Source organism: Cibotium barometz, chromosome 35 (assembly GCF_041138505.1).
Source record: "Cibotium barometz isolate CiBa-2024 chromosome 35, ASM4113850v1, whole genome shotgun sequence".
NCBI classification, from domain to species: domain Eukaryota; kingdom Viridiplantae; phylum Streptophyta; class Polypodiopsida; order Cyatheales; family Cibotiaceae; genus Cibotium; species Cibotium barometz.
The window spans coordinates 43752900-43765774 of NC_141080.1; positions in this window are offsets into that span (position 1 = coordinate 43752900).

Consider the following 12875-nt stretch of genomic DNA (forward strand, 5'->3'; position numbering starts at 1 on the left):
GAAGTCTTCAGGCTTTTATTTAACTACTCGAGTTCTAAGTGTATTCCTATTAATCGATTTTATTATTAAAACTCTACTAATTCCAACCTAACCCCATCGTAGCCACCGCCCAACCACTGGAATTGGTAGAACCAGACAAGTACTCACCCACCCATAATTGAATGTCTTTCTTAACTTTTGCTTTAGAATACAGATACGCGCACACTCCTCTTTATACTTTAGCTTATAAAACAATCCATTGGGCAAACAATTATTGGTTACAGATATCATAACTCAAAATTTCCATCCAGTTCCTTGTTTCTCAAAAATAGGTATCACTCTGGACTCTCCGTCTCGAGACCAGCTGGTCAGCAACAATGAGATCCAGTAACAGATTATAATAATTTTTCGTCATCATATATATATATCTTCCACGACATACGCATGAGTGTCCTAAGCACCGTGAGCCTGTGCATCACCGTGTCATGGCACTTCACTCAGGGACCGCTTCGTCGGCCCTCCCCCATCATACCGAAAGCACATAATTTTTCACCATACCAAGGCTGGTCAAGATCTGGGCAGGTTTTAATTTACCAATATTCATGGGTTTTAAACATAGACTTAAAGAGAACTCTTATTTTGATATAGAAATTATGTATGCATCTATTTAGGCATAACATCCAACTTCTATGGAAATAATACTTTTATATAAAAGAAAATCCTTTTATGCATCTATTTATGCATAAAAATCAATTTTGATGAAAGTAACACTTTTATATTAAAAAAATTCTTTTATGCATCTATTTATGCATAAAAATTAGATTTGATGAAAGTAACCATTTTATAATAAAAAATTCTTTTATGCATCTATTTATGCATAAAACTCAATTTTGATGAAAGTAACACTTTTATAATAAAAAAATCTTTTATGCATCTATTTATGCATAAAAATCAATTTTGATGAAAGTAACACTTTTATAATAAAAGAACTCTTTTATGCATCTTTTTATGCATGAAAATCAATTTTGATGAAAGTAACACTTTTATAATAAAAAAAACTCTTTTATGCATCTATTTATGCATAAAAATCAATTTTGATGAAAGTAACACTTTTATAATAAAAAAGAAATTCTTTTATACATCTATTTATGCATAAAAATCAATTTTGATGAAAGTAACACTTTTATAATAATAAAATTTATTTTATGCATCTATTTATGCATAAAAATCAATTTTGATGAAAGTAACACTTTTAGAATAAAAAGAATTCTCCAGTATGCATCTTTCTATGCATAGAAATTAATTCTAATGGAATAAAATACTTTTATAATAAACAATATTTCTAATATGCATTTTTCTATGCATAGAATGAAAATAACACTTTTAGAATACACAAACGGTGGGGATTACTCTTTCTGAATAATAAAAGATAAAACTTATTTCACAAAATTTAAGAAAATTTTGCCATAACCTCCTTTGTATGGCTGACCATTTTCATTTTTTTTTCATTCTCAAGTTACTTAGAAATTATCCCAAATGGTTTAAAGCATTCTAAACTAATCAAATTTTACTTTTTAAAGAGAAACAATATGAAAAGTTTTATTCTAAGAATTTGATTACATATCTAGGATAAAGAAAGGCTGAATTCAAGAATGAAGAGAGGGGGAAAGCCTTTCCAACAAGGCAGAACATCATTTTTCATTTTAAAGAAAACAAAAATTAGAAAACCATTAAATGGAATAAAGAAAAAGTAGGATTTCTAGCTTACATGAATTTTTGTGAGCTTTCCTTTGGCTTGATGGTTTGAGGGATCTACTCTTGTTTGTAACAAGAGTGGCCACCAATTCTTTTGAAGAGGAGATGGTCAAAAACTAATGAATTATCAATAAATTCATTGTTTTTGGCTCTGGGGAGGAGTAGAGTAATAGTGCATAAAACACTATTAAGCTTCTATAAAGGGGGAGGCTTCTATTTATAGGAAAACTTGAGCTTCTAACCAAGAAAACTGATTCTAGAATTTTCCAGATCAGTTTGGCCAATTTTTGACCATTTTTGGGTCAGTTTAGTTCACTTTTTGGATCCAGTTTCGAATTAGGAGAGAGGAGAGAAAAAATATCTAATTTTATTGATTTAAAATTCAAAAGCAATGATGGGAAAAAAGTGCCTACTTCATGAGGGGGAATCCCCACTCTGAGGTGTCAAAAATTTATTTTTTAAGTAATTTCTTTAGTCCTTAGTCCACTCTTCATCTTATGTGAGTATTTACTCATTTTTGGGGGAATTTTCTTTATTTCTTCAATTTACCTCCTCCCTACATTTGGATTAATCTTATTGGTCCATAGGAATCTTAATTTAAAATTTTTAGAAAATTTGGACCCTTAGGATAAGGCCTTTTGAACAAATTATAATTTATTTCTAATGCACCTTTTGAAATTATTTTTGAACTTCTGTTTTGGAGGAGTTTATTTAATAAGATGAGATATTTTTCCGTCCAAAAATATTTAAAAACTGAATCACCTCTCTCTAAAAGATTTTCTCTCTCTAGGCAAAAACAGGTAGAAACAAGATCTTTTATATTTCTGAAGAGGGATTTGATTATAGGGAAAGATACTGGACTTCTTGAGAGGCTAGGGAGGAATCTTACATTCTCTCCCATTTGAAAAATACGAGATGTCCTCATCTCACAAACTGGGGATAATCCCACAACAATTCGGCTTCTTTCTCCCAAGTGGCATCTTCAAAAGGATAGAACTTCCATTTAGCCAATAAACACTATATTCGTGAGTTTGGGAATTTCCCAACTCCCATTTTTTGAATGCTAAAAAGGTGGGACCTGGATAACATGCCTCTAAGTTTTTCAAAACCATATCATGTGACCTATTGTTGGAAAGCGCTTGGAAAATGGAATCTAGTGAGCTATAGAGCACTCAATTTGGAGTAACGGTGTTCAAGTTATGATTAATCCAAAGATTTGACCACATGTCCCAAACTTATGGAAAATTCCCATATTCCCTAATATGGTGTTAATATTTCTCTCAAAATTCTATTACTGAGAACCTTCTCTCAAACATCAAGGATTTCTTCAGGTTGGAGTTCCATCTACCCTTAGGTTGAAGAAGTTAAGATTTCATCATCAAGCACATGATTTGGGCTTGGTACATACTTTTTAAGTAAGCTGACATGAAATACATTATGTACTTTGAGATGAGGAGGCTGAAGAAGTTCATAGGCTAAGTCACCTACTTTCTTTGTAATCAGATATGGCCTACAATATCTAGGCGATAACTTCTTGTACTTTCCAAGAGATAGAGAACTTCTTTTGGGGCGTACTCGAATGAAGACCATATCTGCTTCTTCGAATTTTATGTCTGTCCTCTTCTTATCTGCATACTAATTCTGTCTATCCTGGGTAGCTTTTATATCTTTACGAATTGACTGCATCTGCTGCTCCATGTTGTCAAGCATCTGTCTGGACATCTCGACCCTAATCAATAGGTCGGACCAAGTTAATGGAGTTAAGAAATCTTGTCCATACAGAGCTTTGAAAGGGCTCATCACAATACTTCGGTGATAAGAAGCATTGTAGGCGAACTCAACTAGGTGCAAATAACTTAGCCACTTTCTTGGGTTCCCTGCTAGCAAGACCGAAGTATATCTTCGATTACTTTGTTTACCCTTTTTGTTTGACCATTGGTCTCGGGGTGGTAAGCTCTGTTGAGATCCAAAAAAGTTCCTACTGCTTCGAAAAATGCAGCCCAAAATCTTGACGTGAATTTGGGGTCTCGATCACTTACTATTCTTCTGGGTAGGCCATGCAATATGAAGATTTCCTTGAGGAACACTCTGGCTACATCCACTGTGCAGTGTAGGTTTCTTTTACTGAAATGAGTTGGGCAACTTTGGTTAGTCTATCAACTACCACAAAGATGGAGTTGTAACCTGATTGCACTGAAGGTAATCCAGTAATAAAATCCATACTGATGCATTCCCACTTCGTCTGGGGGATGTCTAATGGATGTAACTTCCCAGGCATTTTTACTCTCTCGGCCTTGACTTTATGACATGTCAGACATTGACGTACATCCTTTTTTAGTCCAGGCCAAAAGAAACTTTTCTTCACAGACATATAGGTTTTGATGCAATAAGGCTGTCATGGGCTTCATTCAGAATTTGACCCTTAGTTCCCTCATCATTGGGAATGCATAGCCTGCGATTATAATACATAATTCCATCATCCAAGCTATACCCTTGAACTCCTGTGGATTTTTGCTTTCCTGCATAAGTAGGATAGGAATAGGGCCAAAGAATCTATCGTGCATGATCTTCTCTCTTGCTTCAACAGTCAAAGGATTTGACACTACAGTAATTGCAAGCAAGGAGGCTTTTCTACTGGGGGCATCTGCTACCACATTTTCTTTGCCTAGGCGGTACTTGATTTCAAAATCAAATTCCTACAAGTTCTGCATCCACCTTCTTTGGCGCATGTTGAGATCCTTCTGAGTGAAGATCCACTTTAAGCTCTGATGATCTGTCATCAAAGTGAATCTTTGACCCAGACTGAGTAGGTAATGTCTCCACAACTTCAGGGCATATACTACTAAAAGTAGTTCCAGGTCATGGATGTCCAGCATAATTCCTCTCATGCGTTCTGAGTTTTCGAGATTCATAGGCCACTGCATGACCTTCCTGCATGAGTGCACCTCCTAGGTATAAACCACTAGCATCAGTTACTACCTCAAAGGGTAGAGAGAAATCTGGCAATTTCAGAATGGGATTGGTTACCAAGGCGGTATTTAGCTTATTAAAAGCACTCTGGCACCTGGAAGACCATTGAAACAGGGTATTCTTCTTGAGAAGATTAGTCAGGGGGAAAGCTATGAGAGCATACTTTGGTATACCTTCCTGCATGAGTGCACCTCCTAGGGCAAAACCACTAGCATCAGTTATTACTACCTCAAAGGGTAGAGAGAAATTTGGCAATTTCAGAATGGGATTGGTTACCAAGGTAGTCTTTAGCTTATCAAAAGCACTCTGGCACCTGGAAGACCATTGAAACGGGGTATTAGTCAGGGGGGAAGCTATGAGAGCATACTTTGGTATAAAAATTCTATACCAGCTAGTCAATCCCAAGAATCCCCGGACTTCTTTCATTGTTTTTGGTTCAGGCCAATCTATGATTGCTTGGACTTTTGCAGAATCTGGAGAAATTCTATCTTTGGATACCAGAAAGCCCAAGTATTCAACATGGTCGATAGAGAAATTGCATTTTCTCTTTTTTGCAAAGAGTTGGTGCTTCCTTAGAATCTCAAGAACTTTTTTGACATGAGCTTCATGGTCAGCTGCATTCTTTGAGTAAATCAGAATATCATCAAAGAAAACAAGAACAAAATCATCCAAGTATTCTCTGAAAATGTCTTGCATTAGGCGATTGAATGTAGCTGGGGCAAAGATTTTAAAAAATTTTATAATAAAAAATTCTTTTATGCATCTATTTATGCATAAAAATCAATTTTGATGAAAGTAACATTTTTATAATAAAAAAATCTTTTATGCATCTATTTATGCATAAAAATCAATTTTGATAAAAGTAACACTTTTATAATAAAAAAAATCTTTTATGCATCTATTTATGCATGAAAATCAATTTTGATGAAAGTAACACTTTTATAATTAAAAAAACTCTTAAGAGTTAAGGTTGATTGAGATACCTATGGGTGTTCATATTTGTGAGTTATGATCCCGTTTTAATTTGATACAGGATGTAGTGCCACACCCGCATATGTTGCCCTATGCTCGTGTGAGGAGGCAAAGCGTCGGCGATATGAGGTGGGATCTTTAGGAGGGATCGTTTACGGATGCATGGAGTGATGGTGATAGTAGCCCTCCACCATTTCCTCATGAAGCCATGGAGGAGGAGGTGTTTGATGATATGGTGCGGAATTTATATGTCCATCAATCCGAAGGGAGGGATGATAGCATGGAGCAGGATGATTTTTTTACCACAGCATCGACTCCACAGTTTGAGGGGTGCACATTCTTTGTTCTACGTGCCTCCCCTGAGTTACTAAACTTGCAAACCATCTATGGATGGAGCAATGCAAGTTTGAATGCATTACTCAAGTAAGCTTTAAAGTCTATTTTGCAAACATGGTGAACTATGCTAGTGGGTCAATTACTCAAATGCTTTTCCTCATTTATGGTCTTCACGTGTAGGCTATTGTGTAAAATGCTTCCAAGGGAGAATAAATTACCGACCTCAAGAGATATGGCAAGGCAACATGTGACCTCTCTTGGAGGATTAGATTACAAGCACATCCATGCATGCGTCAATGATTGCGTTTTGTTTCATGGAGTACATAAAGATGCAAGAGAGTGTCCTACTTGTGGAGAGGCAAGATATAGAGCAGATCTCAAAACTTTGGACGTGCCTCGTAAGGTTCTGTGACATTTTCCCATAATCCCTCACATCCAACATATGTTCAAGTGCAAATCCATTGCAGAGCTCATGTGATGGCATTCCTCCCGATGGCAAGTGGAAAACTCCCGCACACACTCTTGTGTGTGGAAGCATATTGAAGACACATGGCCAAGCTTCAAGGAAGAACCTAGGAGCTTGAGACTTGGATTGAGTATGGACGGTGTGAACCCATTTGGTCTCAAAAGCACCTCTTACAATGTATGGCCAGTGATATTGGTGAATTATAATCTTCCACCCTCTATGGCGAAAGGACATGTTATGTTATCCCTTCTAATTCCAGGGAAACATAAAGTCAAAAATCCTGATGTTTATTTGGAGCCTTTGATTGACGAGCTAGAGATACTTTGGAGAGGTATCGAGGTGCATGATGTGAGCAGGCCTCCCTCGTCTCATGAGACTTCAACTGCAAAGCAATCTTGATGTGGACGATGCATGACTTCTTATTTAATTGATTTTGTCTTGGTGTAGTCTCGGGGGGGTCACTATATATAAATCCTCTATATCACGTGCGTTCAAGGCCTATTTAAAAAGTCCCTTATCTGTGAATTTTTTAGTGAATATAATGTATCCTTTCCTATTCAAATCTGTAATTTTTTTTTAAAATACAATAAATAAATCCCCTTTGTAAATATATTTCTGTAAGTTTTAAATATTTAAAATGTCCTTCTGTTGAACCCACGTGATACTTACATATTTATACGAGTGACCCCCCCGAGGGTGTAGTACACTACGTTCAATGCTATATGGTGTCAGGGTAAGCATTTTGGAACACAACGGATTGATGATAAGAGAAACACACAAGATTGCGACGTCATTGCTAGCTTTGAGGGAGCCAATGGAGCCATGGATGATTATTGTGGAATAATCCAAGATATTATTAAGCTTGACTTTCGATGCTTCTTTCTGTATGTTTTGGATATAAAGTGGTTTAAGGATGTGGTGAAAAGAGGCCCTAATGCAACAATCAAATGCCATGCAAGTGGCTTTGTAACTATTGACTCCACAAAGTTTTGGCAAAGTAAGGACACACTAGTACTACTGCAACAATGTGAACAGGTACTGTACACACATATAAAAGTACTCACTTTTAAATATTTGATATCTTCGATGCAAGGAAAATAACATGATTGTATTTGTGTTTGAATTAGGTTGTCTATCAACCAATGGTGGATAATAACAGATGGTGGCATGTCATACCTATTATGCTACGTTCCAAAGTGATGTATAGTACATTTACGAATATGGAGGGTATGGAGGATGATCATGGCCATGGAGGTGATGGATGACCGTCATACGAGAGAGGAGGATGATCATGAGATAGGAGATACAGATATTGAGGCCATTACCCGTGAGGATGAGCCTACCATTGGTGATGCTGATTTCGATGAGCACATGAGTAGCACAAGTAGTAGTGGGTTGAATGTATTTGTAGATCTAAACACTTGTTTGGATTTTGAAGTAGATAGTTTGGCAAGGGTTGATCTCATTAAGGATGAGATTGAACCGTAGCCCACATCATTGATATTGGCTAAACTATTTTACATATTATCTCATTCTCCTCACCTCACTTATTTTTTGTATATTTGGGTTTGCAAAAAAGCATTGATGTTTTTGTTAAAATTATGTGCTTTGGTAATCATTGGCAATTTTTGGAAAGCAGTGATGTACATTTACCAGCCACTTCTTGTACTCTCTATTTTGCGTTTAAATACGCGTCTAATTCTCAGTGTAGATGAACTAATAGACGCCCTTATATACGCGTAAATAGATGCTCTAATACACACGAAAATAGATGCGCTGTTAGACGCAGTATTAGATTTCCAGTGTAGACGCTCCAATAGACGCGTCAATATACGCGCAAATACACGCGCTATTAGACGCGTTGTCAAACGCGCCTATAATTTCTCTATTCAAGCAATGCCTATAGATGCGCCCGCTATTTTGCGCGTCTATCAAGCACGTCTATAGTTGCTTTGTGTTGTTGTGTTGTAGCCAAGGGTGGGCTTGACATTCCTCTTGAATTAGGGGACCTCTTCTTGATTAACATGGAAGGACTCATGTCCTTCTCAACACTTTCCATGTATAAAAAAAAAAACTTTATCATAGTGTCTGGCTATGATTATGGCTTCTAAAATAAAAGATGGTTTTGCACTCTTGACGAGGTTATGTCAAAGGTAGATTAAGCCTCCAAATGAATTGATGGAGAAGGGTTACCTCATCCATCTTTGGAGCTTATCAGAGAAGTTTAGCAAGATTTTGGTGGTATTCTTCCAGGGTCTTCCCTTCTTGGGTTAGCTCCAAAACTTCATTCATTTTATCCTCTCGAAATCTTGGAGGACAAAACCTTTCATGAAGGTGTGCTTTCATGGCATCCCATAACTGATTCTGGTTCCAGTGGTTGGATTGACAACAGTGCTTCCAACTAATTCGGCATTTCTTATGACTTTTAGGCGAGCAAGGATGACCTTGCTTCTTTCATTGTATCCACGAAAAGCTCAAAACTATCAAATAATTATCATAGCACCACATTTGAAGGCACTCAAGATTAATACATCTGAAGGCACTCAAGATTAATACATCTGAGATCTTCATTTTTTGAGAATTACACATCTGGTGCCTTGGGATTGACACATCTAAAGATTATCACGATTAACATGTTTGAGATGATTAGTTTTCTGAAAATTACACATCTAGTATCTTGGGATTAACACATCTAAGAGCATGATCCTCTGGGAATTACACATCCGAAGTTATTGTCTGAGATGGCTTCAAGATCTTGGATGATAGTCCTAGTGTAAAGCATCCAATGGATGGCATTCATACGTTAACTATTCAAACCTTAATGGAGTTATAATCTTAATAATTTGTAATATGCAAATTAATGAGATATATCCTGAAAATTTCTCTAAACAAAGTTTCCGTCTATCCTTCTAGTCATTCAGTCTCTCACTAGTTTCTTAATTTGATCTCCCTATGTTTTTCCTCAAAAAGTTTCCTCCCTGATCTTATTTCTCAAATTTATTTTACAAATATCTTGCGTGTTTCCCCCCAAGATACAAGCTCAATTCCATAGGATGATTGTCTTAACATGTGAGGATATTCAAATCACTTCTATGACCAGTAGAGATGATTGATTCCTCCTCATATGATAAACAATCACTTGTTTTAATCCCTTGATAATTAACCTTTGAAAAACAAATCTAGAATCTAAGATCGGCTCTGATACCATTTCTAAGGTTCCCCCCTTCCAAAATAGGGGAAACACTTAAGATATTCCACTAAGTCTTAACTTGGAGAAAATTTCCTACTCATCGACACCTTGGCCATGTAAAGATTCAAGGAAATGATTCATAGGCAAGACCTAGTCCTATCCCGTAGGGGGAGTGTGGTCTTCTAAAAATCAAATCACCCATAGGGTAATTGATCATCATTTGGGTAACTACTGGTCTTGATTCCTAGAGACAACGTTTTTTTCCTCATCCATGCAAGGCACAGCCGCTGGCCTAGTCTTCTAGAATAGAATTGTCCAAGAACCTATTTATCTAGCATTGGGCTTGGAAAGCTACCCGACTAATTGGGTCCACCCGTCTGTAGGATGGTGTTGTTGGGGCATTTCATCCTCCCACTTTCCACCCCACTCACGTGTTAATTTGTGTTCTAATTAATCTTACTACACTGTTTGACATAAATAAACATGTTCCTTAATTAAGGCCCTTTTCACAAGGTTCATTTTAAAACAGTCTTTTTCCACAATACAATAATGCGAAAGACAAGATTTTTTAAAAAAACCTTTATACATGAATCAATTCCATACAAGCCAAGCCAGCTCTCTTATTCTTTTTCTTTATACTACATCGATGATCTAGAATTTAGCCTTCTACCCTCTACATGCTGGGCAAAACCCTACGGGACCATATACCTCATCGTCGGCCGTTGGCGAGGACTCAAGCCGGCCTCTCTCTCTCTCTCTCTTCTGTATGCGTTTTGCATTAGCATGTTCCAAGATGGTGTTTAGGGCTGAAAGAAGACTCCTAGAGCTTCCGCATGTTATAAAAGTCTGCATATTGTTTGTGTTTTCCTCTCGAGGTAATATTTTGGCGTTTTCGGGATGGGGCCATCATAAACATCGCCTTGAAGTCATTAGGAAAAAAGAGAGCTCATTTTGGGACCTTTTACGGTTTGGAAAAATAAGCTCTCAACCAATCAACAGAGGGCCAATGTAACGTTGGAAATTCACAAAAATAAGAGAAAATAGATAAAAGAAACAATATTTTATGTAGGTACAATCCTGCTACATTAATGTGGAGATTGGTTTTTTATTCTCACATGTTCTTTGGACATAAAGATAGAATCTAGTCTGACATTTTCTCTAACAAGGGCCTTCCCGCTTCCACCTTTCTTTGAACTTTGAAATGTTGTGCTGCCTTTCCTTCGAAAGGTCTACCATTCTACACCACTACCTCATTGTGCATAGCAGCCTCTTCTTTTCCAAAACTGCTCCCTTGATCTTGTTTGGCTTAGAGTAAGATGTTTCTTGTCAACTGTCTGTCTGCTCACTTTCTCTTTCTTGAAACTTCACTTTGTTATCTTGTTTATATTACTTTGCTGTGGTTATAGATTCACAAGGTCTCCATGGTGAATAAAAACTATGGCCGTTCTTGTGGAAGACGCATTGTGGTGGTAGATGATATTGCTATGAAGGCAGAATTATACCACACATCCTTACCCCGTCGACTTGCTTCTTCTATTTGTTCGGTAGAGAATTTAAGTACAGTCGAAACGGAAGGAACTTGGGAAAGGTTTAGTGTTTCGAAAGGAGCATGGGTGCTCATGCAACCTAGCAAAAGAAAGAGACCCCAGACAAAAAACATTTTCTTGGCATCATGGAAGGGAAGAGTATGAGATTTTAAAATCACCAAAGGGAAGATATCGATGAAAGAAGTTTTGATTTAGCATGTGTACATGCATAAAGAACTTGTCTTGTGAGACTATCCAAATGATCTTCCACAACACAGGCCTAATTGTATATTTTTCTATTGTGGTTTTGTTCTTTATGAGGTGTATGGATTTTTAAGATAAAGCTTTCTTTCTTTGCTTATTGACATTCTTGTGTTATTTTATTTCAGATTTATACCCTTCATCGTATGAGACATGGCAAAACATCGATTGTATTCTGGGATTTATAGATGTTTTGCATGGATTGATAGGAGAACAACAATACCAAGGTCGATGTGCAACAGAGCTAGCTCAATCCGGTATATTTTTTACTGATCATTTTTATCAGTTGCTGGACAATGCAAACACACATGGTGTGTTAAGAAAACAAGACCTTCCGGCATGGAATTCAGTGGATTGGCCTCTCCCACATTTTAGTGTTACAGAGGCATATAGGGCCAAGCTTTTCAAAGAAGTACAGAAAGCTCTGAGGCCCAATATTTCCACAAGGATAATAAAAATTTCTTTATGCATGCCTCTCACAGTTTTTGTAGACTTGTTTAATACCTTTCCAGTGAAGGTTTCAAAAACAATGTTCATAGTTAAAGCAACAAGTCTGGCATGCATGCCACAATTTTTGGATAAAGGTTGGGATAAGAAGACATGTAGTTCAGTGTTTTGTGAGGTTGTCCAACCTTCTATGCAACTGAAGTACATGGTTGCATCACAAAATTTTATTTTTTCATTTTATTATAAGAGCAGTTGAATGCTAGGTACAAAACTAGTCCCAATGGATCAAGATGAAGATTCTTTTGATGCAAAAATTAAACTTCTTGATATTGATGTTGTTGAGAATGGTGATGTGCTAGTCAATATCTCATTAAGACCGTTGCTCCCTAGCTCAATTGCGCAATGACATTCTGTTTGAGACAGAAGGTTCTACTTCAAAGGACTTTTTATTTATCTATAACAATAAGAAGGTATACCATCTGACTTATCCTAGTCTCATTAAGCACTGCTATTAGTTTACTTTACCCTATTGTTTCATATTGCTTTTTTGCAGGTGCTCAAAAGAAGAGAGAGTTCAATAAAATGCAAAGACATTGAAAATTTAAAAATTGAGATAACATAGACTCCATAAACAAAGGTATTATATTCAATAAAGTAAAATTCTGTACAAAAGTGTTTAATTATATATGTAGGACATATTCTTGACAACAATTTTCTATTTATCTGCAGGCTGATCTACATGGTCCAAGCTCACCGTATCATCTTTATTTGGAGAATCTATTTTCTGCTGCTCCATCCTGTCATGTACAGTCTCTTGGTGCTGCTCCATTGTCTCCTCTACTGCCCCTGGAGCATTTGTTTGCTGCTGCTCCATCATCTCCTCAATAACATCAGCAGCAGGTCCTTGTTCTTGTGGCTTCTCAGCAGGTCCTTGTTCTTGTGGCTTCTCCTCATCAGCACTAGGTCCTTGTTC